The sequence below is a fragment of the Vidua chalybeata genome, chromosome 3, assembly GCF_026979565.1.
Source record: "Vidua chalybeata isolate OUT-0048 chromosome 3, bVidCha1 merged haplotype, whole genome shotgun sequence".
NCBI lineage: Eukaryota > Metazoa > Chordata > Aves > Passeriformes > Viduidae > Vidua > Vidua chalybeata.
In genome coordinates, this window is record NC_071532.1 from 54261557 (window position 1) to 54288563 (window position 27007).

The window sequence follows — 27007 nt, forward strand, 5'->3', positions numbered from 1 at the left end:
TGCCCACGTCACCTGAAAATGTTAAGACAGACACCAGCCATCCTCAGTGGATGTGCACTGAACAAGTAGAGTGACTGAGCTCCTAAAAGCTGGCAAGGAGAACTTCATGCTCTACAAAGCCTGTCATTTTCATTCTGCAAAGTGTCAGACTGTATTATAATATTTTCTCTGATGTTCAAATTGGCACAGCTGATTTTAAACAGCTTCTTCACAGCACAAAGCACCTTGTCATAAAATATCCTGATATCTACAATGGTTAAGCTGACATAAAATATAATTAAAACTAACACAAGAATTTTATCATACTCATGCTTCCAAAGGCAGTGGAATTAGAGCAAAGTCCTAAACTGACTTCACTGAAAATAAAGGCCGTGCCATTAAACTAAAATGCAAACAAAATAGCAAATAATACAAACTGCAAAACCACCACACAAAATGGACAAATTAACAGCATGTCAGCAAAGTAAAAAGCAACACCAGGCTGCAAGTTACACCCAAGAGGAAATATAAGTAATAAAATGTAACTAATGAAATGCAACTAAATTCTTAGTTGTTACACAAAAAAAACCCCTACTTATTAAGCTCCAAATACACAGACCTTGCTTTGCTAGTGGGGAAAGGTGTAACTACCTACACAGAACATTTAGAGCTCAGACCACCAAAGCCCTCCTAATCACAGCTGTAAGAGACACAGATCCAAGAGCTGCCAGACAAGGCTGCAAGCGCCATGATTATGGCATTCAGATAACACTGCCATGATCCCTGTGTCACAGATATTGTCTTTCCCAAAGTTCATAGCACTGCTACCATGTATAACCTTTATTTTTTGTCATACTTCCTTTTTCTACACAATGGCACAGCATGGCTCCACTCTTCAAAGCCACACAAGGCTTCCTTCACCATGGGGTTCAGTTCCTGAGCACCAGCAACTAAGACTCAAAACCTGTGGCAATAGCTTGCTCTCATCTGCAAAACCCCTGAACTGAAAAGTGCCCTTTTTGTTCCCATGTTCCAGCTCACTGCAGAGTGCCGCTCGAGCATTTTCCTTTCTGGCTGGAACCACATTTCCAGATCTTCAGACATAGCTTCTTTACTAATGGTTTGATAAACATGGAGTGACACTTAGTACAAAGCTAAATGTAAGATCCATGTCAGGATTTACATGTAATTTCAACAATGCAGTCTTATACTCTGTCCTCACGGGCAAACCTGGCCCTCTTGGATTTTTGCTGGCCCATACCAATAGAGGAATGCAGCTAGCTGTTATCTAACACAGCCAGGGTAATCTCACAGTACTCAATCATCACAGATTTGTAAATGTACAGCTAAAACATTTCTATCTGCATTGGAACAGGCAGAAACAAGAACACAACATTTAAAACAGGCAGATGCTATACTACTTTTGATACAAAAGAACTGATTTATAGCAAAGTATCACATGAGTCCCTCCCTACCAGTCAGGTCTTACTTGAACACTTATTAAGGCAAACTTCCTAGCCAAGGTAGAGGGCCCAGTATTTTGAAGTGCTTCCAGCACTCCCAGTAAGCTACCTCTTAGGGAGGTCACAATGCTCCCCCGCAAGCAGTCCATCAAATATTGAAGGAAGTTTGCCATGGTGAATACAAACTTCCCAGCAATGCTCTGCCAGATCTGTAATACCCATCTCTCTGGATCTGCACAATCTTAAATATTGAATATTGCTCCATACATACAGACCTTTATACATTCAGGTGTCTTTTTCTAGCAGGCTAGGAGGAAATCGGCATCTCATACCAGTTTACAACACTCCTCTCTTTTTCCTTTCCCCAAAATGTCTTTAATACCAATAATTCCCATTAAACTTCTACCAAGGGAAAAGCACTTCTGAAGGAATAAATCTTAAAAAAAAAAAAATTTTTCATGTGTCAAAAAAAAAGATAAAGTAGTACTTTAAAAAGAAACAACTGCTGTAGTAAAGTAATAGTCACATAAAACTCACACATCCCAGACTCAGATTTTTGCCTCCTGCCAACAAACAAGGTCAAAAATCCCATACACTAAGCATGGCATATACAACACCCTAGGCTCTGTCATTTAGTTAAGGACAGAGGTAGGCATATACCTGTGAAAGTCTTAACAGCATAGCTTAGGCAGTATGTGCTATGGTAACAACCTTGGTTTGTCATTCATCTTGTACTCACATTTTCATTTTCCTGCTGAACAGGAGGGTACACAAAAATAAACACTAGCAAATGGCTAGCAGGCATGGCACTGAAGCAAAGTCCTTAGTACAAAGCTACGATGGGCCCTTTCAGCTCTACTGTAAACAAAGGGTGAATTACATTATACACACAATAGCAACACTTAATTCGCAGATGTAGTTCCTCAGCTCTGATCTGGGAAGGGCTGTACAAACTCAGGGCAGGTGCTGTCTGCACAAGCAAGGAGCAAACACCGATTGATGGGTTTTTTGGGGTTTTTTGCTGGGTTGCCAGGCATCATCATTAAAAACTATAGCCCCTGGTTAAAGCCATTGTACAATGACAAGGCGCTGAGCAATTCAGGAAGACAGCTCTACAGACACCTCCAAACCCCTGAGCTGCAGTACACGTGTGTCAAAAGGGAGGTATGAGCTCCTACCAAACCTCAACAGGTCTGGCAAGAAGGGAGCAGAGAAGTGACGCTTATTATTCACGTGGTTTCCCCCAGGGTTAGCCACTGGTAGATAAACCAAGTACAGCACAGCACCCTCCTATAAAATGCACTGCAAACAGCTTTACAGGATATACATCCAGACCTTGCCTTGTCAATCACCAGAGAGAGAGATTTTAACTTCATCTGTGACATCTATATTCAACCAACCACTGGTGAATAGCTTGTGGCAGCTGTTGCAGCTTTCTGCAGCAGTCCATCAGCTTGTTCTACATGGTTTTCTTGGGTAGCCATCCCTCCCCTTTCCCCTAGAGAAATCTGGGGATAGTCTGCAGATCCTGCTGGGAAGCTGCTCCTGCTTACAGAAAACAAATAAACAAACAAACAAAAATCCCACAACTTTTCCAGCCCCATTGACTGACTCTAAATGCACCACAAGTCATACTGGACACGACAGAGAACATTCACACATTCAGCATATAATCAACTCCTGGGAGCCCAGGCTATCCAGTGACACACTGAGCTTCAGCTCTGCTCAGGGGCAGCAAATCCTCTGGTCCTTGGGAAGGGACCATTGACTGAGCACATCTATTCAGCCTGCCCACAAAGGCAGGGCAGTGCCGCAGCAGGCAGCTCTGCCCAAGGAATGCTAAACTTCACTTCCCTGTGCCTGGGTGTTTGTTTCAGGAAATCTCCCATTCCCAAGCCAAGTTTCAGGATCTATCCTAACTGCTCTGTCAGATGCAGAACAGAGCCAAGCAGATATGTACGTCTGGGATGATCCAGAACATTTATTTCCCCACCTTTCTTGCTATATTCAAAATGTATTTGTGAAAGCACTTGAATTTTTTTTCTAATTTTTGTTGATGGTTTGCACTTCAGAGGCAACATACAAACAGAACTTCTGACCTTTTTCCTCACCTTTGACTGATCATATGAGAAAAAGGAACATCTTTTTCCCTTAATACATTGATTTACACAAAACTAATGATCATCCTCTAAATGCTCTCTCTACTCAGCAGTTTAATTAGAAAGATGATCATTGATTAATGCACTTGAGTTACCTGAAGAAGGTGTGACTGAACACAGATCACTCAACCTAAGAGAACTGTAGATTAATTAGTTCTGCGTTAAACTGCTTTCCTCTTTATTCAAGAGGAGCAAAACCCCACAACACAACAACAAAACACCAAGTTTTCAGTCTTACACTTCTGAGATAATTTTTAATTTACTTTAGTATTTTATTCGTTAGAAAGTCTCACATTTTCTTGCCTTAAATTTCATAATCATCTACTTTTTCCTTTTTTTTTTTAATTATTGTAATTTTGCAAAAATAAACACAATAAAACCTGGAGGTTCAATATGCATTTGCAAAGCTCTGCCAAAGACCTGTAGTCTTGAATTAGTTGGCTCGGGCAAGGAAGTAGGAATGACACTGATACTCAATGGGAATGTGCACCGCATTAAGTGCATACCACAACTGAAACCAGGTATGCTCCCAGCCAGCCAGTCGTTTCAGTGTCCCCACCTAGGAAGACAGTCAAAGAGAAAACTTTATTTAAAGGTTTCCTCACTCTTTTTTAAGAGCTCACTAAAATTCCTCCAGCCACAAGCTGGTCTACAGCCTGACCATGAGACTTTTAGCCCTGAAAAGAAGGTAAGACTTCCTTGACTGTAGCTCTGCACCTTAACTCATGCTGCCCTTGGTCTGGGAAAGCTCATGCTTCATCTGCCCTTGGAGCCACAATTCTGTCTGCAGATGTTCTGAACAGCCTCAAGGACTGGCTAATTTTTCTCTTTCCGTGAAAATCCTCTCCTGGTCTCTACACATGAATAGAAACCATTCCCACATCATGACCTTCTCCTTGCCCACTGCCCTGTGACCAAGGTAGACACCATTTCCTTACCACACACTGAGTGAAAAAAGCCACAGGTGTTTTCAAGCAAATAATCCTCCTGCTGCTTTGTCTCTCTTTTTTTCAGGAAGGTCTCCTGAAAAGTGGCAGGTAGAGTTGGTGACTCAGCTTTAGGAGCAGCCTAATCCTTCTCTTGGTCACCAGAAAGCGATACTAGGAAGGCAGACATGGGGCAGACCAGAAAACCAGGCTAGGCAGAAAGGGAAGAACAGAGCTTTCCCTTCTGTGTCCTAAATTACATGCTTCGTATAATCTCTTCTTCTGTGCATGCTTCTTCCCATACTTGGCATTATTCATTCACTTTCAAAGCACAAGCTACTGCACAGGATACAACACAGCCCCACAGACTCCTGGTACAGGGTTAGAAAGGATTTTTCCATCAGCCTCTGTCAACTTAATACATAATCAATATATGGCTGCAGCAAAAGTCAAGCAAGAAAGCTGATGTTGCATTTTAAGATTTACATTTAAAATTTACATTTTTAAGAAAGCTGATGCATGCCATTTTAAGAGCATCCAGAAGCAATCCACTGCGAATCCCTCCCCTTCGGCCATTATCCCTGGTGGTGGAAATGCTTTTTTCTCAAATTGTTTATTTCAAAGTTATTTCATCATCAGCTACGGAGAAAAGAAAATAAGCCTGTGTTATTGCAAAGGACTAGAAGCAGTAACTAAATCTTACTGAGGCTTCTGATGGTTTTGCCAACACCCATAAATCACTTCAATTATACAGTTTTGAAAACAGGATGACCAATAGGGAAAGGACAGAGAAATTGAGAATTGAGCCTCATCTATGTGAGATCCATCACAAACCACATCTCTCTAGTGGTAAAGGGATTAGAGCTGCATAGGACACAAGCGATAGATGCATAAACCCCATCACCAGCTTGGGACTCTCAATTTCAAAACATTTTTGCAGTGAGGCAACTTAAGAAAAATAAACATTCCTAGCCAGGCAGAGATCAGTCATAAACCTTTTCTGAAAGGGAGATGAACTCTCTTATTGTTATTTAAAGCAACACTATAAATCAGGCCAGATCTATATAAAGCAACACTATGGGCTTAAAGCAACAGTGGCATTCTGTCAGAGCTTAGGCTGAACACCCCAGGAAAGACACACAATATCTGGTAATGTTCAGGGCCAAAAAAGAAAAAAGGAAAAAAAAAAAAAAACCAAAAAAAAAAAAAAACAATTAACCCAAAGTAAAAAATAACAAAACCTACAAACAAAGAAAACCCCATCCTTCCCACCAACCTGCCCCCCTCCCAAAAGAAACCCTTCAAAAGAACTGAAAACTGAAAAAAGCTGGGAATTTCTGTGAAATTCTCTATGAAGCTAACAAAAAACAGCAAAAAGTTGCATACAGAGAAAGGCAAGTCTCAAATTTTCTGTAAAGCTACTAACATTATCAACAGCTCACTACTCACATTTGGTGATAGATACCATATTTAAAAATTAGATATATACATTTTACAGATCACATGCAGGAAAATATGCTTCAGAAAATACTCTCTTCCCAAGTATTTTATTTTCCCTCTTCCAGAACACTCATCTGGTATAAATTTTTGGACCCTACGTCATGCACAAGAAAATAGCCTACTATTTTAATTCTGCATTTACATCAGAACATTCATAATTGATTAAAAGCAACAGAAATGGTGGGGGAAAACAGCTTCAAAGTATTAACCTGAAACATTTGGGTTACCCAAATTAATTCTCTTTTGTTTAAATGTTTTGAAAAAATTCAGCACATCAAGACAAACATAAAGTGAAACACTGGAGCACCTCCTTCTCACCTCAGCACCCAAACTCCCTGGGTCACTGAACATTAATTCCATCTGACAGGCAGACAAACCTATAATTTGTCACATTGATTAACTCTTATCTAAGATTTTATAACACAAGGTCTTGAACTGCTTAATTGTTTTAGTTCACAAAAGGGTTCTAACAATCCTTAAGTTTTTCTTCAAAACAGAGACTGAAGTTGATGCAGATGACAACTTTTCCACTCACACAAGTTTTAATTAGTGGCATTTTTGTTGGGAGCATGCTTTGAGCTGGGTAGTCATTGTGTTAAGGAACAACATTTACTCACCATCCTAATAATCTCAAGAGGCTAAAAATGCTGAATAGTGTATCATGAATACTGCAAGGACATCCATGACAACATGGACCTTTGAGTGTGAAATGTGAATGCATGTTTGAAGGATGGTAAAATATTGTTCTTTATCAGGGTTAGCACAACAAATTAGCAGAAAGATTGTAAGAACAACTTAGTCATTTATATCCTGCAAACAATTGCCTATTTGCTGCAATCCTGATCTTCTTGGCCTGCTAACTTGGCCAACACTAGAGGCTGGCAAGTGCTTCTCTCTTCCTTTCCACCTTACTTGAGCAAATATATATTTTCCCTTTCAGAAAAGCTCCTAGTGCCTCTCGGGGATCATGACTGAGAAGGCAAAGATCCAAAGCACTTCTCACTAGGAGAAGTATTTTGCATTTTCTGGGCAAGATGAATATTTTAAAAGAGTTTGAGATAGGGAGAAGCAAGAATTCTCAGTGTCCTTATAAATGTGAAAGAACAAGAAAATCAAAGGAGGTAACCCAAACTCTATGAAGCCTTTAGACTCTGGCTGGAGCAATGCTGATATATGAGCAGCAACTTCATTCCCACCCTGCAGAATAAGTAAGATATGACCTTAGTCTTGCCATCACACTCCAGTCATCAACCCACGTGTGTTATCCTGATTTCTTAAACAGCTTGAAGATGTCATGCATTAGATTACTGTTTTTGTTGGTTTATTGCAACCTTCATAAAATTCCCCAGTAGTATTTTTATGCTTAGCTGGTTTTAAACAAAGCAGAGAGATCCATCCCCTCTATGGAAGTCATGATTCCAACACTTCGTCATTTAGAGTAACAAAGAATTATCAGTACAATCCTATAGAGTCTCCTGCAACCTGGGAGGAAAAAAAAAAGTAGAAGACAAAAGTTCTTTTTTGAACCTTGTTCCCAAACTTTGGGCATCATACCTCCCAACCCCAACACTCCTGAAAGTAGAATAAGAACTAAACTATAAAAGCTACTCTCAGCTTTATTGAAATTAACTGCATGAATGATGACTAGTAACAAAGTAGTAATTTTTCAATTATTGCCTCAAGTATGCCTTGGCATAAAGCTTTAATGACTTTGGAAGACTATTAAACATCCAGATACCTTTTCCTCCAACAAAGCAGAGGCAGCGGGAATCACGGACCTACCCATCTGGGTGTTCAGTACCACCCATCATCATCATCACCCCAGGCACAGACAGAGGCTGGTGAGGCAGAAGCCCATTTTATAAAGTGGGAGTATTCAGTGATTGTATCAGCAAAGCTCTAAGCTGCTCTTGCGAGCACGTGCAGATAACAATTTCCACCAACTCTGGCAGGTTGGTAGGTCTGTATTAATTTCCATCGGACTGCAAAAAGCACCCTGACTCCCCCGTCTACTCCCTGAAGGTATAACAATGCTTTGAAGGAATGACTGGCTAAATAAAGTTGACAAATCTCTCTAAATTTCTGTAATGCATTCTTTTAAAAACAGTTGGAGTTCTTCTGGTGAAAAACTTTCCAAGAGGTTTCTGCTTGAAGCAGAAAAAACACTCTGGAAATTTTTTGTCTGAATGACTGAAGGCTGGCCAGAAGTAAACACAGGTGAAAATATGATGTTAGAATATGGGAGGCGTGCTTAAGGGTGCTCCTACTACCTCTATTGACATCTTTTATATCTAATACTGTGTAATGCAGTTGGAAGTGAAAAGACATTAAAACAGCTTTAAAACCCTAATGGCCTGCCCTTTCTGTTGTTCCTTCAGTATTTTAAATAGGGGAGGGCTGGATTACAGCAGTTTTAGCTATATAAAGTATGAAACATCCAGATTCTGTGCTGAAAATCCCTCTCTTGGGATCTGAGGCCAGGAAGGGACCACCTGGTTCAGCCAGTCCTGCTACAAGCAGCCAAGCACTGCAGACATCTGGTCACATAATCCATCAGTCCACATCATGACTCACAAAACACTTCATGAGATCTGAATGAAACCTGCATTCATAAGGGGACCAAGGCCAGAGACACAAAGCACATGAAAGAGCAAAGGAGACTGAAGACCTCAAAAAGGTCCCATCACAATGTGAGATTTTCTGTACTAAAGAACACAGCTCTATTGCCAATCTCCATCATCCATGGAGCAAAGACAGACAAAAAACTTAACCTGATAACTCCTAAAAAAGAATTTTGAAACAATCTATATACAACTCACATCATAAATCATAGAGGTCCTTTGCCAACCAACCACATCCCTCTGGGTTCCTAAATCAGTGCACCCTACACCACCCATGGGCATAATAGAGTCATATCCAAAAGATGGCATTGAGCAAAATCCCCTCTGGATATAACCCTCTCCACTGTGCACATGGAGAGGCTGGAAGACCAAGCTCCTAATTTAGGCACCTCAGTAGGTTGCTTGCCTCAGGTAAAAAAATTCTGAGCCACAGAGTATCTCTTCTACTTCCTTCTGAGGAACAAAAAAAAAGAGAAAGAAACAAAGAGGAAGAAACTGGTTTTAGTAATGAAAATGTAATTTAAGAGGCTGATACCCTGTTAAAAACTTTGAGTTATAATGAATTACAGGATTCATTCAAGTACTCCATTCTTAAAAAAACACTATAATGAAAGGCTTACATATGATATTTAGTAGTAATAACTTTGGGGTCAAATCCATAATGATTTGTTTGGCAAAGCTTTCACTGACAACACTTAAATGTGATTTCAATGGGTGCTCTGCCTGAGAAAGGGTTTTGAGATTGGCCCACACTGTATATTTAAGTCACCTCAGCCCCAGCATCATACAGCGCCAACCAGACACAAACCCCAGCATTATTTAAACCATTCGCACACCAGAGTCTCCAATTGCAGGGTGCAAAAGCTAGCAGGAAGCATTGGTCATTCCTTTAGCAGCAAACAAAAATGCAATCCTTTTTTCTTGGCTTTCTTATTATATCATTTAACTTCTATAATAGCAGTTGCTTTTTTTAAAATGTGGATTTGCACAGTATTCAATTTGCTAGTTTCCACATATAGATATAAATTTACCAAAATAGCTGTTCACAAAATCCAAAGCCCAAGGGTGGAGTCCTAAAAATAAATATATGTAGTTTAAATTCTTTTATATCCATACATGATAAGAAATCTGGTACTGTTCTGGTGAGCCATAAAAGGGGACGAATGGTAAAACCACAAACAAGAAAACAGAAAATAAAAATCCGTATCTTTTGCTCTACCCTTTCAAAATTGCATGGATACTTCAATGCAACTATTTGTCTAAATGATTCAAATGTTGGTTTTTCAAAGTATTTAGCCATATAAACTACCCTTTTGTTTCTGTTGGCTTCAAATGTTACTAGGCTCATGAATTCTTCCTTACGTCTTATTATTCAAAAAAATACAGCCAACACTGCCTTTATGGAGAAAGAAAAACCTAAGTATCATTTTCCAGTTAACTCTTCTGGATCTGCATGAAAGTGAAATCAGCAACAGCAATTTTAAGCCAGGTTTTCTAACCACTGCACCTAATCACTACCTTTTAAGTATTTTATTTCCCAGGCTGTACCATAGAAAAATCTCTTCAACCACAGCACAAACTCAAGCCACAAGAGTAGCAGAGCACATGCTAAAGAATTTATAATAGTCTAGGTACCTAAAAAACCAAGAAGCAGCAGTGAAACTTACTGTTCTACTGAATGCCATAACCCCAGAAATATTTCAAATAGAAAGCAGTTTAATTTGAAGAATTTACACTTCTTTAATTTGAAGAAATTACACTAAAACAGACCTGACCTCCCACTTTTAAAATGCAAATATTTCAGTGAATGCAACCATCAATGGCACATTATCATAAAAGGAAATTTGATAATTGCCACCTTCTTAATCTTTCAAGTATTCAGTCTTTTGTCAGGCTTCTGTGGTTCAGGATATCAATGGCTAAACAAGCAATTTGTCTCCACTTCCACGTTTCCACTTATTCCATCTCACACTCAAATCACCAGCAGATCAATGACTTCACAGCCAACAGCTGTCAGTCACAATCCTTTCAACAAGTCCATGTTTCAAATACCAGCCACTTTATCTTTAACGGGGATAAAGAAAAGACAAAAGTGAGGTCTACCCGCTTAAATACCATGTGTATACGATTTGCAAGTCTTTCCCTTCATTTCCCAGGACCTTTCCGCCTGTTGTGCTCTTCAGGACCAGAGAAGCCAGCCAGGAGGAGCTCCAGATAACTCCAAACAGAAACATATTTTCCCTTGCAAGCATCTAAGTTTCTCCACCCGAGCTGAGGAATGAACTCCACAACACAGCAGCGAAAATGTGCACGCTGCTATTTTTCTCAAGAAGCACTGCCCATCCCAACAATTCCTGGATGAAAAAACAGTATTCAAACAACAAAATCATAAGCTTATGAGTTGGATCTTTAGTCAGAGAAACAAGATTTCTTCCAACTTTAAGGAATGTGACAATAACAGCACATCTAACCCCGCTTGATAAGTGGCAGGCAATTCTCCATATAAGGTGAAAAATGTGCTCATGTAGCTCATGCAACACTGCTAATTCCCTCCCTGTTCTCAATATTCAAGAACATAAATGAACATATAAATCAATTTTGTAAGTAAACCTTTCACTTACTTGCAGCTATAAACCTTCTAGACATTGCTCAGCACATAAAGGATTTTGAACTTAACTATTTCATTCCTTTTAAACACTTGGTATTCATATCACAGCAGTGCATAAATTAATATAAATGTGAGGAGGTCCCACCCCCATTTGATTCCTAAATTCCCTTTATACTTCATCATTCCCCAGTCAACCTGTGCCTTCCAGCCCCTGACTAATCACGTCTCTGATGGCACGAGCAGCTAGAGAAGGTGTTGAGAGCTGGGTGAAGCCCGGCAGCCTCACACAACCACCACTCACACTCCTCCTGCCAGCCCCTGGGCTGATGTGTGGTGGAAGCACCAAGATATTGGCACAGGACTGCTGCTACCACTGCCTAGAATTTTTACCTCAGCTCTGATTGTCCCATAACCTCTACATAACAGCAACAGAAACATAAGCAGCATGTACCTAGTTGTGCCTACAAGAAGATTGCAGGCATTACTCATTAGGAGACTGATGAAAAGACTTCCACTGATTTTTATGAGCTCTGCGCCAGAACATAAGCCCAGAGGAAGGGTACTTTATGTGATCCCTTCCCCTCAAAGCAAGGTAGAGTATCTGCAAAAGATGTATCAGTCCCAGCAGTGAAATTCACTTTGTTTTGTAGTTAGTCCCACATCCCAGCCCCTCCCACATCCCCTTCATTGTTTTTTTACACATTATTAGTTATTTTAATGGTCTGATAAACTGCACAATGAACCCTCTGGATGGATTTTTTTTCCTTAAGGAATGATGTAACAATGACCAACAGGGCATAAAAGACAGAAGATTTACAACAAGTCCTCAGAGGTGTTTTGAAAACCTCTCAAAACTGACAGGATTACCAGGGGAGAGAAGACATCCTAAAATCTTGTTGGCAATTGTGAGAAGGGGAAAAAAGAATTTTTAAAGTTTTTAAAGAATTTTTAAGGCATAAGAAAAAAAAAAAAAAAGACCTCCCCAAAGTTTATTAACTACTCTGGAGAAGTTGTACTCTACTCTAGAAGTCAGTGACTAGTAGGAGAGGCACAGAGGGGAAGCTTCCACACACACTGCACATATACATATCAAATGTGGGTAGGAACAGTGGGAAAACAATAAAATAGTTCACTATTTTCTTCATCTTTAACAAGCCATAGGAAAGTTTGATTTGATTGTTTTAGCCACAGAAATTTCAGAAAAATTAGATGATAGCTTCAGCTTGCCAGTCTTCCTAGTTTATCCATATTCAGCCATCTTGTGATATCCCCAAGGCAAGAAAATGTGACATGATGTGCTAAAAAGGCACCATGGACCAATTAACTGCTATCAAAAATGTAGGCTTCTGTTAGTCAGAGATTCTTATTTTGCTGACTTTTTTTGCACATCACCATCCATTGCACTACCATGTAAAGTAGCATAGCCCATGAAATACTATGAGTCAACAAATTACCATAATTATTTTCATCCAGATTTAGAACTTGAATTACACTGTTTGCTATGTTCTGTAACAGAAAAAAAAATCAGAATTAACTTTAAACATTATTTAATCCTTACAGTATAACTCTTTAAAGTATGTTTACAGTCATTCACATCTAAGACTCTCATTTCCTGGAACCTTATCTAATCTAAATTCCATATGGAAGGTTTTAGTGGTATATAAAGTTGCATACAAATTAATCACACTCCAATTCATCCAGATAAAATAAAACTGTAAATTTAATAGTGATAAAACTAGAGCTGTCAAATTATATCTGGACTAACAACAAAAAGTGCAGACCTTTTTGTACAAATTTAGTTCTAAAGGACCTATTACATAGCTTTAATTCAGAGGATAACTCTGATGTGGCTTAGTACAAACATGCTTCTAGTTGATTCACTTTTTATTCAGGGAATGCAAAAGAGAATGTCTATTATCCATGTGATAGCAAAGACCTCACATGGCTGAACCACGAACTTGGAGTTTTTCAGGGTTTAGCACTTAAAGTGTCAGAGATTACAGCTCCTGATCCAAAACCAGTTCAGAAAGCACAGCAGGAACCAGGACAAGATACACTAGAGAGAACTTTAGTGTATCTTTACAGACATGGCTTCTCCATAAACTTCCCATGAACTTTTGAAGACACCATTTAATCATTCCTATCTTTTCTCTGCAAAACTATATATATATATACATATATATAAAGTGTATGTATCAATAATACATGCAAGAATAAATAATATATACACTTATTATAAAATGCCAATAACAAATAGAAAACATTTAAACCAAAAATGAATAATTATGAATAATATCTATACCATAATACTAAGTGAAATATGGCAAACAATATATTATAGATTCAGTTTCTACAAACAACCTCAACAACAACAATTCTACAAATAAATTCATAAGGATGAAAGCAAAAAAGCCAACAGCAAAACATAAAAGTTCCCTATGAAAAAGTCTTTGTCTGAAGAAGATAACTGAACAATAAGAACTTCCTATCTCAAGAGGATATAGAGAATACAAGTGAACAAAAATTAATGTCAAGCTCTCATCCTGAGATCAAAAACCAGTTAACTCCACATAGCTGCTTGAAGTATTTACCAAATAAGTTTTATTTGGGAGACTGTCCTCCCTATAACACACAAGTCCCACTGAAATGCAAAATACTGCAAGAAATAAAGAAAAACACAACACGTCAGCATGTGGGCCAGAGAAAATAAAGCACTGTTCCGTGCTTTAACTGAAGTAAATTTTTATAAAAATTTCAGTATAAAACTGAAGTAAAAATTTTTATAAAAGAAAGAAAACGTTTAAATGGGCTTACTGGTCAAGCACAGCTCAGACACTGGAAAAATCTAGTATTATGATTTTGTGGTGGGGAAAAAGTAGTAGTAAATGTAAGTATTTTAAATAGTCTGGACACTTTCTTTGATGATTTAGCCCCATTTTTTACTCTTCATAGCTGGCAAACTGGAAATCTTAATTCCTACATCAATGTTATACAAGTAAGACGTAGCCACTGATTAACAATCAGTCTGAATTCAGTGAATTATTATTCAGATAATTGTGAACTGGACATCTTGCAGGACATGTTCTCTAATAAAAATGTTGGTTCAGAGATTTGACAGTGACAATTAATCACAGATATTTTCACTCTTAGAAATATATCAACAAAAACTAAACTGTTTTATGATACCAACCCCCACCTTGTATTATTCCAGGAAACATTTCACAATAATAACATTGCTGATGGCCAAATACTGAAGCCAATCCTGATCCTGCCAGTGAAGAGTTGCCTCCCAGCAATGCATATTCTGATCTCCTGCCTAGCCTAAATTTAAACTCGAGGGACAGGGCACCCATCCCTTCCCCAAAGAAATGTTCTACTATTTATGAGGTCTGACTGTAAAGATGATATTTCATTCAGATTATACTTCCTACTTAAGCTTACTACTTTCAAATTTTCCCATTCATAATTCCTCACAGTGTTTTAAGTAATAGCCCCTTACACACAAGAGTTACAGCTTTCAGGGATGATGATTAGCACGTTAGCTCTATCTCCACGCCCACTAAGCTAAACTAAACCACATGCACACCACTTGAACCAGCCTCCAGTATGCAATCATTTGTTACTCTCGTTACAAATGCTGCCCAAAATAAGCACAATGTCCTAAACACCACAAATTTTTAGACTGCTGTGAAGTTCCCAATAGTTTATGTAGACTGTATTCCTTCCTACTGCTGCAATGCCCAGACCTGAAGGCAAAAATCCTCATGGAGCCCTACAACAACTGCAGCACCCAGCAGTGTTACATCCTCCCTGATTTCTGTAATTCAGTTTCTGGTGGTCAGTCTATGTTTCCATAAAACACTAGTTTGCCGTGCAAGAATATTCCATTTCTCTACAACCACTACTGTCAGACCTCTGCCTGGCCCCACCTCCTCCTTGCTCCAGTTATTCTCCACTTCAGCAGCATGTCTCAAATTCAGCTCCATCTCTTTGACACTTAGATCATCCTGAAAGGTTTGCAGAGCATCTTGAACCATTTACAAGTATCAATCGTTTTCCTCATACCTCTCCAGAATAATCTTGTGCTATGTTTAAAGAACACACTGGAGACCATCAGGCACGTCTCTCCATTGCCAATGGGGAGGGAAACCAGCACCGGGTGCTGGGGTCAGGCACAGAGACTCTGCTGAAGCCTCATCTGACACCACAAAATTAATAAAATCTTTTCCATTCCCAGTGGCAACAGGGAAAATACAAGGCGGCAAAAAGGATCTGTGGCTTTATAATATGCTACTCAAAATATCTGCTGATGGTCATAAGACAGAAAGAATATGCCAAAAAAACTGTATGATGTAGTCAGTTGGCAAATGGGGAAAATCACACACAAAATGAAATGCATTCACCACTGTAAAAGCAGGGCTGTGGGAAATTGCTGGTTCTCCATATAAGGATCCAATATTTTTTTCAATTTGCCAACATAGAATAAAGCACATAAAAAAAACCCCTTAAAATTCTAAATGTTAACTGTGAAAAGCACTTTTTACAATATTTCACAAGAATGTTCATTTTGTACACCCATGAGTCCTGATTTTTTATTTGTAGCCAGACTAAATGAAAAATAAGAGTTTTTTTAACTTCTCCATATAAAATGTCAACCACCTTTTTAATTGAGAGCTAGAAAACTCTAATTGAAAATTACTAACCTCAAGCGCTCATTAGTGACAAATCCAAACTCCAGCTGAACACGGCCCTAATTGGATTAAAGAGACATTCAGAATTATGTATGTAGACCCAGTATGCAAGAAAAGCTGAAGAAAAATCTGTGTCCATCCACAGAGCCAGGATCGGACACAGCTCCGGGAGGAGTGGTACTTGGGTACCAGGCATGCACACACACTTTTCCTGCCTCCCTCCCTCTGCTGCTGGAGCTACAGATGCTGTCCACAGGCACCCTCAGGATTGCAGGCTGGAGATAATCACTGCTGGGCTCAGAAACTGCAATGTCACCCAAGCTCCCACAGGAAGAAGGCAGGGAATTGCTGGCCATGCACCTCATGACAAGGCATTTCCAAGAGCACAGCCATCCTCTGCCTATTTTTAATGGTTCTTTGTCACTTTCTCTACCACACAAAGCTCTTCAACAAGTGAGCTGTTCGGTCCACCACATCTACAAAAATTGCATATACAGGTAAGAATTTCTCAGGCTGAATTTCATGGTCTCAAGGTCCTTCTGTAAGCATCAAAATCATTGAGCATGAGATTTCCTATTGATCACATGCCACTGGCTGCACATCTAAGGAGGCTCAGGAGGGTAAATTATTTTTTTCCCAAGTCAGTTTTAAATTGGCTTCCTAAATTGTCTCCAGATCCTTTCCAGACAGCAGAATGGAAATAATTAGAGGTGGTTGGAAAATGGAATTTTTGTCCTGTGGGGAAAGTTTGATAGTCCTGTACTTATTTTTATGCTAACACAGGCCAAAGTGTAAAAGCCTTAAAATATTAAGTAGAGCAAAATACTGTAAGGTATTCTGAAACAGCATCCTACATGCACTTTGACTTATTTTGTTACAAGAGAACAGCCCATTCCTCACATGGGCACACCAGCAGGCCACATAAATGCTCAGTTTTTAGCCTGAGATTCTTTCTACTCCCCAAGACCACAGGGCAGTGACTAGCACTGTTGACACAAGCTCTCCACACATCTCATCCTACTCCTCTTGTTGTATGAGCTAGACAGGAAGACAGTAGGAACTGCAGTTAATCACTGCTCCCTTGTTCATCTTCTGAAAGCAAATTTATATGACATGTTTTGGAGCTTTGGGTGAGAAGCTGTCCCCCCCCACCCCGCCATTTTAAAAGAAACCTTTGTCAGTCTGAAGTGATTTATCCTAAATTTTTCTGATGCGTATTGTGGAGCCAACAGTTTCCCACTACACAGATGCAAACTGAGAGCAGTCACAGAGCTGGGAGCTGAAATACCATGGGGAAATACACAAAGAAGTGATCTCTGAAAGTCGTATACAAACTGTGAACAAGAGTAAAAGGGAGATTCACTCTCAACACCTGTTATGGACAGGAACACAACTTTCCTCCTACTGCCTAACCAGAAATACACTTGTCACACCAAGGGCCTAGGCAGCTATGTCAAGTAAACTCTTTCTTCCGGATACCATGGAGATGGCTGCTTTATGCAAATCCTGCATAGTCATCCAAGTAGAATGCCTCAATGGGAAAACCTTCAGTGCCACCACTCTGTTAGGGTTCTTCTCTGCAGCTGTTTAATTGACAGAGCCATGGAAATCCTGAGTACATATGAATTCTGCATCATTTCATTCTTGGCTTCAAGTGCCTTTGACAAGTACTCCTGATGAGGATGACACCTCTGTCTGTAACTTGCTCTAAGTTACCGCTCCCTCAATGCAACCTTCCACTTGACAGTGAAAGAGATCTTGGCATCTCTTCCTCTCAGGTCATCTGGCAATTGTTCTGATAGGAACCTGCAGCATGCTGTACAAGCACAGCTGAAGCAGTCAGGGCCTGAAGCACAAAATGGCTAGACACAAACAACAGAAAAATTGCTTACTCCATTGTATCTATCTTTCTCCAAATGCTCTTTCCAAGCCAGACCAAGGTAGCAGGGGAAATAAAGGGAGCCCTTCATTCCTCTTCACACAAGGGGAAAGGAGTGATTGCATCATTTCAAAATTTTCACCTCTGGTAACCTTCCTACATGGAAATGCTGCTTCCGATAAGCTTTATACTGAAGACTGCAGAACCTACAAGTACAGGGCTCAAAAAAGAAGGCTTGATGAAGAGGATGAAACAGTGTAGAAAAGTTTTGTTGGTACTTTTGACTTAGCTGGCCACCATCTTGGGAACTGGCTGGAAGGTGGCTCAGCAGAAAAGAACCTGGGGGTGCTGGTTGGCAGCCAGCTGACCATGAGCCAGTGTGTGCCCAGCTAGCCAAGAAAGCCAATGTCATCCTGGCTTGGATCAGCAATAGTGTGGCCAACAGATGCAGGGCAGTGATTGCCCCCCCGTATTCAGCACTGGTGAGGCCACATCTCAAGTGCTTTGATGAGTTTTCCCAATTCAGTAAGAACATTGAGGTGCTGGATTGTGTCCAGAGAAGGGCAATGGATGTGGTGAAGGGTCTGGAGCACAAGTCCTATGAGGAGCACTTGAGGGAGCTGGGGGTGCTTAGTCTGGAGAAAAGGAGGCCTAGGGGAGACTTTATTGCTCTCTACAACTGCCTGAAATGAGGTTGTAGCCAGGTGACATTTGGCCTCTTCTCCCAGGGAAACAGCAACAGGACAAGAGGACATAACCTTAAGGTGCACCAGAAGAGATTCAGGTTGGACACAAGGAAGAATTTTTTCACTGAGAGGCAGGTTGAGCATTGGAATGGGTTGCTTTGGCAGGCAGTGGAGTCACCATCTCCAGAGGTGTTCAAGAAATGACTGGACAAGGCATTCAGTGCTATGGTCTTGACAAAGTGATCTTCAGTCAAAGGCTGGACTCAGTCTTGGAGGTCTTCTAAAACCTTAATGAGTCTCTAATTGCTTTGTCCTCTTTTAATTTTCCTATACAGTGAGGCAAGTTCTGCAAAGTTAGGAAAAAATCATTAACAAACTCAAAGGCAGTCAAAGAGAGGCAAGATACTAAACCACACCAGTTTCCTTTCATCAAAGACACAGATCCACATGATATGTCTATAGGTTATAACACCAGCAGGTTCAAACTTGTTCTGAACTGACACAAGAAATCCCTGCCCACACTTGGAGATAACCAAAAGTCTTTTGAACACTTAGCATGGCTCTGGGCCAAGCTAATAAACTCTGCTGAGCCTCTGGGACATCTCTGTGCCAGCACCTCGGGCTCGGCACAGCTGGCAATGCTCACAGTGCTTCGTGCTGGTGCAAACCACAGGCTCATTGCTGGCTGCATTCACCACAGCATGGAGAGAGAAATGCCTCCACACTCACAGCTTTGTCTTCAAGCCTTGACTTCAATCCTGGGGATATTCATACACGTTTTTCTGCATTATCCATCCAACAAAAAACATTTCAGGCCAGTTTTTTACTCAAGTGTCAATATTTTGACATGGACATAATGTTTTTCACCTACTGGTGAAGAAAAGTATTGCAATGAGAGTCTAACTAAACCAGCACATTTGGCTTTTGCCTTGAATTACATTGTTTTACAACGGCTTTTTCTGTTGAAAATTAGGAGTTTACACATTTGCATGAGGCTTCTTAAACAAAACAGCATTTTTATTCCAGTGTTTCTTTGGAATGTTTCCTCAACCCTCTGAAGAGCACATCTTACTGTGTTGGGTGGGGGAGCAGAACAGGGAATGATGAGACTTACATGTTGTTTACAGCAGGTAGAGCTGCCAGGCTTCTATCCAGTTTTAAGATGTACAGCCTTTGAAAGTTCTTATGTCTGGTCTTTGACTCAAAAATGACATTTCTACAGACAGAGGGGTATGGGGTTGTAAAACCAAAGCATATTTTCTTAACACTGCTCCAGAAATATCCTCTGCTAAACGTGTAACAGATGCATGTTCCTCATTAAAAAAGTGTTGCTATACATTATGTCTTGGCTGTAGACAGATTCTGGCAGAGATTGATACACTGTGGACGTATAATTCATGTGTCTAGTATGTGAACTCTGGACCCAGCTTAACCCGCTGAGGTCTTGTTGTGGATCTCGGGCCATGGAAATGGGAGCAAAGGGAGAGAGCAGACAGACATGGAAGACAAGTGTGTAGCTGAGAAAACAACAAAGCTATTGGACTTTTCTCAACGCCATCCACAGGCACCCAGCTTTTATTCCCATTTGTATAATGAACTGGAAAAGCAGCACCAATTCCAGCTACCTTTCTTCGAGAGGAAAAAGAAATCATCACTTCACGGTGACCATTTTCTTCCTTGAGTAATCTCTGGCCTTTTGCTGAAATTTAACTTTTGGGTTTTGGAAAGGTAAATCCTAATGATGAATTACAATATATTTTTTTGGCTGATTGGTGCTTAAAACCTGCCCATGCTAATCATAACTTCATAGTCCACAGGGAGACCCTTAGTTTTATTCCTTGCCTGGTATTCAGACTTCCATTTAATTACTGTTACTTAGATTTATAGGCAGATTTGCTAAAAACAGTGACTCTTGTGTGCAGACAATAACCTTTTGATGGGTATGGTAGTAAAACTGTAATTCCTATGTAAACAGGACCAAATTTTAAAAGTAGCTGGTGTAGCTCTCTAATGAAATTGGCAGCACTGTGTGGGTACTTTGTCTTGGAGAATGCTAAATGGTGCATAGCCAGCATTTGCTCCATAAACTGTCAAACAAGAGAACCGCAACTGTTCAGTGATTTGTTTTTCTAATGTAGTTCTCTACTATGGGAAATGCCTTTTCCATGACCAAATGTGGAAGCTGTCAGGATCCAAAAGAAATAGAGCGCAGAAAGATGATGTCTAGAAGGTATCTCCCAAAAGAGAAAAAAAGAGAAAGAAAACATTTCTCAAAGACCCAGTTTTGGAAGCACCATGAAAAAGTGAAACACTCTGAAAAAAAAATTACTTAAAGGATGCCATAATTAATTGTTGGGCATCAATTACAGTACTAAAATACTCAAATTTTTCTCTTCCTTCACTGGGTAGCACTGATGATAATACTGTTGCATAACTCCATAGGAAGAATAAACAACAATATATACATCTGGTATCTTTCTTCTCAGGGCCTTCTACTACTTTACAAAATGAAACAGACCTCATCACCTTAGAAAGGCAGAAAGCACCCCTTCCATTACTGAAGAAAAAAACATTGCAAATAAGTATACCTGAGCTCTATGCCTCAGCAAATGAAGCAGTATATGAGCACTGATTCCAAGTTTCCTATTTTGTTCTATATTCTTCTCAGCACTTCAGTGCCATTTTAGGCCCATATCAGGCAACAAAAGCAACATCATTTTGTTCATAATAAGAAAGAGCAATTAAACAGGTAAAAGTCTTCACCACTGATGAAAGGACATCCCTAGATAAGAATTTTAAAAACAATCAATATGGACCAACTATTTCAGACATGTGCTCACTGAAGTCTCTCTCTCAATAATGGAAAAAGGAGCACAGCTCTCCTTTTCCTACTTCTGTTTGGACCAGAGGAAACAAAAAGACACAAATTTCATCATCTGAATTCAAACCTCATCTGATCTGGTCCTCAGGAAGACACACATCATTTAAATATATGCAATGGCTATGAAGGGTTGATTCTGGAGAAATAATCAGACTATATTTTTGCCGGGGTTCAAGCATCCACAATACCCAGTAAAATAATCAAGGCTACTCTGAGCAGACTGCAAGACTCCTCTGTGCATGTAGATACTTCCCAGTGGTGCAGTTGTAGCTGTTACTCAGGCCTTGCCGCTATCTGCTGCACACTTGCATGCAGCTGATTTAACAGTTACCTGCTCACTACCCCACGATTTCCCTCCCCGCTGCCAGCCTAGGAACCAGTTGTTCATAACAAGAGCAATGGGAGGGAGGACAGGACCACTGCAAGGAATTTGAGAACTATCAGCAATAATATGCCAACTGCAACCAATCTGCTCTACAAGAAGGGGGTGTCAGGACACATTAGTAGCCTACATAGCGATTGTCAAGAATCAAAGCTCACATCATTTTATGTCCCTGAAATGCCAACTCAATTGCAAATTTAAAAACAATAGTTTTATCACTTTGCCAGTCATAGGACACATCCCAATAATCTTAGTTGTACTGACCTTGACCAGGCTTGAGACAAGTAAGTCACAAACACAGAGAAAGCCAGAAGCCCACAGAGTAATTACAAAAAATAAAAATCACAGCCATGGTATGACGCACTAAAGCCCTGTTCAATCGCTACTACCCATTGCAATCTATACTGCCCTTAGGGAATATTTCTATGTTAAGCTGCCTACTAGCAGCATCTCCTTTTGTCCAAAGTCTAATGCATTACTGGCATTTTATAAACAGATGAATCTTATGGGTGGGAGAGTATTCTAAGTGTTGCACAGATATTTCCCTTTACTGTTATTCACTATTAGATTGTGATACAACTTAAAAATCTTCCCCTAATTTGCAACTACATGAGTCCTACCCACTTAGTTAAGGCAAAGCTTTTTTATTTTCAGTAACCAAATCAATGCTATCACAAAATAAAAAACACAAAGGGAAGGGACAAAAATTCGTAACAAGCCCATGATCATGAGGTCGCAAAAACATCAGCATGAGTAATTATATTATTGTTAAAAAACCTTTACAATTATTTATGATGACTTAGCTTTTCAGGTGCTTATTTGTGCTTTGTGATAATGAAAGAGCACAATAGCACCATCTAACTTTTTTCCATACAGGAAGCATTTTATAGGTACAGCATGCCAAATGGGGACCACAGTTACAGCAGTGAATAGCTACACCATAATCACTATTTGTCAGTGAAAATTAATCTCAGAAAAAGCAGCCCCATAACTCTTCTACCATCAGTTTCTGGCTTTAGTCAGTTACTCATCTGAAAACTCAAACGTCTTTAAGCAAATATTTTCCCCTGGAGATCTGATAAAGTGATATATATACAAAGTATTTTAGTTCACATAAAACATTCCTGTTGGTTTAAAACCACAGAAAAAAAAAGTAAATTATTTTAACAGTTTCTTTTTTCAAACAAGATGCCTTGCAGTCAGTTGGTAAAGCCTGAAAGTTGATAATTGCCTAACAAGCTTTGTATTCCAAACAAAAGTATCTTAAAGGTTCAAGTTTCTCTTCTTTCCACTGTCATATATACAATGATCACACAAGTTAATTATAGAGAGTTAACTCTGCCAAGTATCTCACACTAAAATGGTAATGTAATTCTATTAGAAATCACAAAAAAACCCCACTCATTATTGGGACCCCTACCATTTTTAAGTGTGATCTCTGCATCTATGGGTAGATCACATCTATGGACAGTCAAGATCAAATTTGTACCATCTGACCTAAAGGAACATTCTGCACTGGGAGCATGACTACACCAACATCAGTTCCAGATCCTGGACTCAGTCTTTCTGCAGTAGTCTAGTTTCTTGAACCAGAAAGAGAGGTGAATGGCCTATTTTTATGGGGCTGCATTAAATGTTTCCTTCTAAAAGCTATTTTAATGACATTGTGGTGCTTCACAAAGGAAACAAATTCAGTATATGATTAACACATATAAACATGCCTTCTACCTCTGAAGAGATGTAGGTTTTTTAAGAGCACTTTCAAGTGACTAATACCAAAATAAATCAGCAATTTAAACTTTACAGCATCAATTGAAGATGACATTTTGGCATGTAAGTACACAAATTGTTCACAGTGTCCCTGTAGAAGCCATCTATAACTCAGAAGATGCACAGAGCCTTTCAAATGACGGCAATGGAATTTAAATTATTTAATTAGAATAATATGCTCTAGTCCTTGGCCACTCTTTCACTATAAAGTAGGAATTTCCTCTGGGCAGGCACAGCACACCAACCAAGCTGCGACTGCTCGTCCCAGCTCAAAAAAAACGTAGTCTAACTTCCCAGTCCTGTGAGACAACAGAATGGTCTGCTAACTTCTTTTGTCAAGTTTCCCTTCTTCACTCAGTCTAAATCCATCCTAACAGTAAAAGGAAAACAAAAGCAGTTGTTACCATGACATAGAGTTTAAAATACTAATCAGAGCTACTGGAAAGCATGGACATTTGTACTATCTTCTGATTTCCTTTTCGAATCAAAACCAGAAGTTCATTTCTTCTGCCAAGGCAGTTTTTCTTTTTTAATTAAGAGACTTTAAAATCTGAATCATTCTTTTTCTGCGGAAGGCATGGAAGAAAAAGACAAGGCAGACTACTACCAACCCAAATTTATCTTAAACTCTATACTTTGTAATTATTGGGTTCTCTAAAATTGGATACCAATTTAAAAAATATTTTTGTAATTACAGTAGAAAACTGCTTTTACAACCTTTCCTCTTGAGCACTTAAATATTGAGAGTACCAAAGTTGCATTTAACTTACTACATTTCCAAAATGCAGTAAGGAACTAAAACCAGGCAGGAAGACCATATTTCCTGCTTTTGATTTTTATTAATGATTCAGAGAAATTCTTTTTTTACCTATATGAGAAAGTTGCTGACTTCAGTGAGCCATAAACTTCTGCAACTGACTTAAGTGGAACCCCAATTAATATCCTCAAAGAGAACATTTGTCTGCTCTTTCCTTACTGGAGATAAGAGGTTCCTTCTAAATTGCATCCTAGAGACATTTGACTAAAACTTTTTTCCTCCAGGCAAAAAGTAAACATCTATAAATATTTTATACCAACACTGCAAAGCAATTAAAAAAAAAAAAAAACAGACTAAGCACTATTAACGTGCACTTTTTTTTTCATCACATTTATAAGAAACAGGCAGTGATGCACGCCACAAGGCTGGGATCTAATCAGACACAGTAAGGCCCTGTCTAGACAGGCAAAAGTTATTACAATCAGTTAGCGTGGTTGAAGAACTCCATTAAGATGCAGGCCAGCAAGAAAGAAACCACATTAGCAAATGACACAGCACAACCAGGCACCAAGGCAGCCAAGGGGTCTCTTGGCATGTTCAAAATCAAGCCTCTCTTCGAGTCATTGGCAAGCTGGCATGTCACAGCGCTGACTCCTTTGCCAACGTCTAGTCGGACAGACTACGGACAGCATAAACGCACAGTGCTCCCACCCAGCCATGGCACCACTCAAGGGGAAAGAGCTCATGGGTGAGCAATGACCAGCCCGAGTGCTATTCCATGGTGCTGTGCACCAGGCACCGTCTGACTCCGTCCCCACAGCAAGGCACCAAGTGCCCTCAACAAAAGACAATTTACTCACGGGATGATCACATGCTGCAGGTGTTTTTCTCACCCTTCATTCCTTGGAATGATGTCGCTGCTGCTTGTGGAGAAACACACTTCTGTGACATTTGGGATATAAGCACACAGATGCTAGGAATAAGAAACACTATGCTAAAGAAGAAAGACAAACCAAACTAAAAAAACCAAGAAAGAAACAAAAAGTTAAAAATTGAATGATGAGGATTACATATAAAGCAAAGCAAACTTGCTTCCTTTGCTGTCATCTTCCCCCTTGATCAAAACTTTCAAGGCTTCTCAATAACACCTATTTGCTTTGCAAATGGGGTATCACAGCATACTTGATACAATGCCAAATATGATTAAAAAAATGATGCACAACCTATTTACTACTCTTACTTGATAACTCTTTGTCAAATAATTTAATTTAAAATCAAGAAAAAATACACAATTCTAAAGAGAAAATGAACACAGTGAGATCACCTAGGAAATTTTTGTCTCAACATCTACGGACATTAGAAACACTTCTAAATTTAGACAACCCAGCATTTAACATGGTCCATAAAAAAGAGAAACAAAGCCAGAAAAGTGCTCCTATTTTAATTACTATCAGCAGTAAACCCTATTTTCAGCTATGCTATCCCAAGCAATGAACTACAAGCTTTGAAACTGCTATTAAAGTCCTCACAAACTATTTGCTGAAGAGGAGCAAGCATATATTTCTCTGGTTGCACAATATGACACATACACTTTTGGGATGGGAGAGGAAGCTATAAATCCACAATCCACCAGGAAAAATCTTTCTCCTTTGAATCAAGAACAGGCTTCATAATAAATTCCTTCACTATTGTATTATATAATCTCATTGGTAGCATTTGTCCAAACTTTTCCAGTGCATTACTTTGTGTCACTGCAATTTACTCTGCAGAAAGGGAAAAATCCCACAGAGAATTTAAGAGTATATACAGAAACTGTTGAAACTTTCCCCATCCACTATCATTATACCATTACTATTCTTGAATTTTCAGAAGCAATCACTTCACTTTGGCACCATCAGAATCTCACCTTTGACTCTAAGTGGTAAGGCAACTTTATTAATCCATAAGGGTGTTCCACAGAAGCATGAGGGATCCTTATCAATGTGCCCAGGCACTATCAAAGGCAAGGTCAGAGTAAAGTTGTCACTGCAAATGTGAATAGACAGCACATGGAGCTCACTTGTGCAGTCAGTGTGCAGGGCACCCACATAACCTCTGCAGACATCCTACTGAAGGAAATTCAGTGAGGCCTTCAGTGTGCTTGATGGTAACATCATTAGCTGAGCATGGAAGAGCTCAGATCTGGCCAACAAATACAGGTTTTGGAAGCACATCTACTATTAAAAACAAACAAAAACCTGTCTTTCAACCAAGTCTTGGTCAGCTCCTTGATGAGCTGTACTGTGACCCAAGAGGAAGACTATCCAAATCCCACAAATCAATGCCATCAAGTCCTGGAGGCAAATATATCATAGAATCATAAAATGGTTTGGGTTAGAAAAGACATTAAAGATCATCTACTTCAGTCCCATGGCCATGGACAAAGTGGGCTGCCTCTCTTCTGTAGGTAAAAACTGACAACTAATTAACACCTGCACTTGCAGCAATTCATTACTTCCAGACACTCAGAATACCTTCAATAGGGATCTAATGTGAGACAGTGAGGGATGCCCAGCTCCTGAGCACCACATGAATGCTTTCCTCCTGCTCCTCAAGTGACTGCAATTACAGGAATGGAAGAAGTAACTGCACTATCAACTCATCAGCTAAAACTACCCTGCTACTCAAAGGGGAAGTCTCACAGCATCCTCCATCTCTGGCCATCA

General features: G+C 39.5%; 1 protein-coding gene across 1 annotated transcript in view; it reads right to left on the bottom strand.

Moving 5' to 3' along the window:
• The window catches only part of TIAM2 (TIAM Rac1 associated GEF 2), a 165919-nt gene that overhangs the window by 136292 nt on the left and 2620 nt on the right, over window positions 1–27007 (bottom strand). The gene's annotated exons all lie outside the window — the stretch shown is intronic.